The 5100-nt window shown below is 47.3% G+C and overlaps 1 protein-coding gene across 1 annotated transcript in view; it reads left to right on the top strand.

The window, feature by feature from the left end:
- Nucleotides 1–5100, top strand: part of Dcps (decapping enzyme, scavenger) — a 45854-nt gene that overhangs the window by 2722 nt on the left and 38032 nt on the right. The gene's annotated exons all lie outside the window — the stretch shown is intronic.

The raw sequence follows: 5100 nt of genomic DNA, 5'->3' as shown, positions 1-5100 counted from the left end.
TGGAACTAGCTCTGTAGACCAGGCTGGTCTCGAACTCACAGAGATCCACCTGCCTCTGCCTCCCGAGTGCTGGGATTAAAGGCGTGCGCCACCATCGCCCAGCTTATACTCTTACACCTGGTCTGTAGCAATGTGCTGGATGCTGCGCAGGTAGTCGCTTCCCTGAAGAACCCCACTTCCTAGTAGGAGAGACAAACTGTGGTATCAAGCAGGGTAAATTTGAGTAGGGCAGAAAGATACAGGTAACAGAAATTTGTGTGCGCGCGTGTATATGGGCATGTATGTATATCATATTTATGCAGTGCCCACAGAGGCCAGAGTGTTAGGTCTTGTGAGACTGGAGTTAAGAGACTTAAGAGCCTCCATAAAGGTACTAGGAATTGAGCCTGAGTCTTCTGGAAGAGCAGCCATTGCTTAAACAGAGCCATCTCTCCAGCTCTGAAAGCATTTTTTCTAATTCACTAAAAAGACAAACATTCCATGCCCCAGTCAAGGACATGATGTGTCAAGATGTTGTAGGCAACGCACGAGGGGAAAGAGTTGCCTTTAATGGTTCCCAACCAGGAAATTCGAGAGTTTGTTTTACGTACATGGTGATTTGATCATGTCCTTGTGTATTCTCATTTGCCCCTCGGCATTATAAGAACAGTTGGGCTTCCCAGATATCCTGTCCCAGTGTCTTTTTTTATAGTATTTCCCACAGCTCTATAAATGAGGGCTATTGTTCTTTGAAAATCCATGTGACCGCTTGACTTGAGACAAGCAAACCTTTCAGGACAGACAGCACAAGATCCTACACGTCACTCAAAGACAGCCGGATTCTTTCGTTTAAGCTGATGGAAGTGGGCAGCTGTCTTTATTTTCTTAAGCGTTGACCTTTAGGTAAATGTATTCCTTGACACGGGTTCTCAGAAGCATGACAGAAGGCACCGTAGGCAGGCGTGACTTACAGAAGCCACCAGACTGTAAACTGTGAGCCATTGGTTTACTACCATCCTGGCATCCCCCTTCTCCTGTCCTTCCGCTACCCTTCCCACTCCCAGCCAGAATTCAGTAGGTTCTGTTGCTGGGCATCCTGCGGCATCCACAAAGCCTTCTTTTGTTCTGCTGTTCTTTCTTTCCATCGCACTCCTGTGACACCGCACCTAGGTGACAGTGATCACTGCCCTCTGTTTCTCTTCCAAGGTGAACATTGATAGTGGCAGTCGGTGAGGGCTCCTCTGCACCCAGCCCGACATGTCTCCATAACCCTTTCCTCATGATCACCCCTACTTGCCTGGGAGCCTGGGGTGGGAGCTCTTCTTTCCCTGCCTGTTTCGCACACGGTCTGTGTTTTGTGGCTTGCTTTCCCTACCTGACTCTGGCCTAGAGATTTGGAAGTCACAACAGCTGGCTTCAGGGCCAATCAGTATTTCTCCCTTGCTTGACTATTTATCCTATCGATGGGTGACTTCATAGTGAGTTGGCTGACTCCCATTGTAAAGAACCAAAGTAAATGTCCTAAGGCACGGGTGATCTCAGACTCCTGCTTATTCCTTCTCTTCCTCCACTTCTCTGAAAATTAATGTATCCAGCTTACTGGGTGTTCGTTCAGGTAGTGAATCAAATGGAACCTGTAGGCCATAGTCTGTCAGTCCAGTTTCCAGCGTTCTGCCCACTTAGAATGTGATCTGTGGAACCGTACTGTAAGCATAGACTAGGACCTTTTCCTGCACAGAATCTAGACCCTACTGCGGACTACAGCACTGGAGCCTGTGTGCCAGCTAGATTTTCTACAAGTCATATTCACATTAGGCTTAGAAAGATACTGGTCTTTAAAAGACTGTTTGCTGGGGAGGCCTGCCTTTATTCCTCAGTCACTGGCCTCTTCAAGGACTCCCAGTGGTACTGAAATAAACATCTACTTATGGCTTGCATTTGAAATTCTCAGAGGTACTGCTTAGGTGAATTTTAAGAATATAGTATGTGGTTTATTCAGAAGCAGTCAGTGCCTGTTTCATAGTGGCTATTATTTTATTTTGGTGTGCTGGGTCCAGTGCTAACAAAGTACCAATGCTTTGGAGTCCAGTAAGATGCCAACTCTGCCCTGAGGCGTGTTTATGGCAGCGGCAAGAGGGTCAGAAGTCACTGTGAATAGATAGACAGTTGTGGTGGTTCTTTCTGCCTGGATGGAGACTGTAGGTAAGAAACCAGCTTTGGGCATAGGCCTGTGGTCCTAGCTACTGGAAACCTGAAGCAGGGGCTCAAAAGTTGAAGGCCTGTGTGGACTTTATAGCAAGTCCAGGACAACTTAGTAAGACTCTATCTCAAAATAATAGTGTAAGAATTAGAACACTGAGGTATAACTTAGCAGTAGAGTGCTTGCACAGGTGTGGGGCCCTAGATTTAATCCCCTTTACCACAGAAAGGAAGGAAAGAAATCAAGTCATGGGCGGTAGAGGAGAAACTCTTCCTATGGGAGTCTTTGGCAGTTTTTTATATCCTCCAGTGCTTGAGAGCCGTGAGCAGTGGCAGTAGGCATGCAGATACAGCAGCACATGCACCGTTTAGATTAGAGTTTAGCGTGCCAGTCCTTGTTCAGGCCTCGGGTATCAGGACTCTTAGCTCAACAAGGGTCAGATTGCTGTGTAAGTCAGGATTCCATAGCATTTGGTCCCAACCAGTCTGCCGTCTTTTGGCCTTAGGTGACTTGAGAATGTTGGTTTAAATGAATTGACAGTTTTCTGGAACTCTTCCGGCAATCAGAGTCTGTAGGTTTTCTTCTCTGACCCCTTATAGTCTTTTATCCCTCTTTATCCTCTACCCCCCTTTTGCTGTCTCTCTACTTAAAAAAAAAGATTGGTTTATTTTTATGTGTGTGGAATGTTTGCTTGCATGTATGTCTGCACCACATGTGGTCAGTGCCCTTGGAGGCCAGAAGAGGGCATCAGATTCCTTGAACTGGAGTTGCAGATGGTTGCAGGGATCAGGTGGGAGCTGGGGACAAACCCCAACCCTCTGGAAGAGCCCTGAGTCATCTCTCCAGTCGCCTTCTCTCTACTTCTTGTTTCTCACCCTTCTTTTCTTTGTCTGTCCACTCTTGAACTATCCAGCTGCTGCTTCAGCTGTCGGGCCGCCAGCTGCCTTGCTGTTTCTGCAGCTCGGCCTGTGGGTTGGTCTGCCGTTGCCCTTCCCTCTGTGGTTGCTGCCACTCTGCTGGGTCCGTTGCTTCTCTCCTTGTGTTGCCAGCTCAGCTGCATTAACAAAAGTAGGCAAGAAAAGACCACTTATGGGAAGACATTTATTGGGTTTAATTGGGGAAAAGAGTGTCTCTTAGCCTGTCTGCTTATATGGCCAAAGAGGGGATGGTGCCTCAATTATGCAAATGAAGGCTTGTGTTTCTCATGAATCATGGCATTGTCCCTTTTGTACCAGTCACAGCAGTCCTTCTGCCAGCCCCTCAGGATAAATGCTCCTTTTCCAGCCTGAATAGACCTGGTTATAGGATATCCCAGTCCACTGAGGGTTGTGATGGCGAAAAGCCCGGTGCGAACTATTTGAAATAGTTGTGGCTGGGACTGTACCTCTAAGAACTGGCAGTTGTCTCTCAGTTTACTTAAGGGAACTGCATTGCTGCTCACAGCCAGATAGGGGATGGAAAAAAAAAAAAATCACAGCACACCTCACATGCAATTGAAGGTTTGTGTTTGTGCCAATTACAAATATTCCTTTTGCTAGGTCGCTAGAATAGTGCTCCGTCTCTGGCCTATGGGTAAATGATTTCAGAGTCCTCTAGAGTTCAGCAAAATTTGTGATAGCAAAAAGTCTATTATAAATGACTTGAAACAGCCAAAGCTAGTCGAGTGAGGCTGCTCATCAGGACCCCTTAGCTGTAATTGTTGAATAGTTTCTTCACGTCATCTGTAGAGCTTTTAAAATGGTTAGTGCTGGCTGGGTGGCTGGCGTAAGGCAGCTAGGGCAGCAGGAGTCCCGCAACTTACAGTTATGGAATCAGGTTGCCCCATTACTCAGTGACTTGACTAATTTACAGAAAAATGAACATCAGAAGTAATGTTTACTATACAGACTTGGAAAAATTATTATTAGCAGTGACATCAGTTTTCACAGATTTCAACAGTACAGGAGATATAGCCACAGATTCCTTTTTTTTGTGGGACGGTCATGCCATAGCCACAAGGTGGCAGCATTACCAAAGTATTCCAACCGCTCTCTAGCTCCTGCCATCCTCGTCAGGGCCTGTATGGCCCCCTGCCTCTGTTCTTTTCCAAATTGACAGCTCTCTGTTACTACTCCATGACCCTTAAAGTGAAGTTCCTGCAACCTTAGTCCTCTGTGCCAAGTACACAGTTGTATCTTTGAAGTCTTTTGCTGATCTTCGGCTGCTTCTCCAGCCTTCCTTCCCATCTTTACCAGGAGAACCACACCCCTTATTTTCTCAGCTGATTGCTGTCCTGGACTCAGCGTAAATTATATGTTTGACTGATTTCTTTTGTTATTTCTTCAGTGACTGGTAATGCCTTCCTCTTTTTCAAATCTGAGCATGTGTAGTCTTCTCTCTCACTTATTCCCTCTAGATTCTCAGCCTCTGAAAGCCACTCCTGGTTTGCTTACACCGGTGACACCATGGAGGGAGCATGGGCTTAGGAACTAGGCTTCCTTAGGTTCTATCCTAGCGCTGACATTTTCCTAATAGTACAGGGTGAGGAGTAAGTGTTGGGTCAGGCCGATTGGGTTTGGAGTCCTGCCTCTGACATTGGCCAGTGAAAAGGCCTGGGGCAGTCTTTGTTCACTGAACAGTTGTGAGGTTCTGCTCTGCTTGCTCTAGAGGGTGAGTACAAACACGTGCCAGTTCTCTTTGGAGTTTGGAGGGGAAGACAGACGGCACGCAAGTGAACAGTGTGTCCGTGGCTCTGGGCCGAGAGCTGCCTAGACCAGGGGTCCTAGGGGGCTCTGCAAGTGGAGGTCATGTGCAAGCAGAGACCCGATGGCTGAGAAAGAACCAGGTCAGTGCCGGGCGATGGTGGCGCATGCCTTTAATCCCAGCACTCGGGAGGCAGAGGCAGGCGGATCTCTGTGAGTTCGAGACCAGCCTGGTCTACA

Source organism: Microtus ochrogaster, chromosome 5 (genome assembly GCF_000317375.1).
Source record: "Microtus ochrogaster isolate Prairie Vole_2 chromosome 5, MicOch1.0, whole genome shotgun sequence".
NCBI classification, from domain to species: domain Eukaryota; kingdom Metazoa; phylum Chordata; class Mammalia; order Rodentia; family Cricetidae; genus Microtus; species Microtus ochrogaster.
The sequence above is the reverse complement of the archived record's forward strand: the minus strand, read 5'-3'. Positions and strand labels throughout refer to the sequence as shown.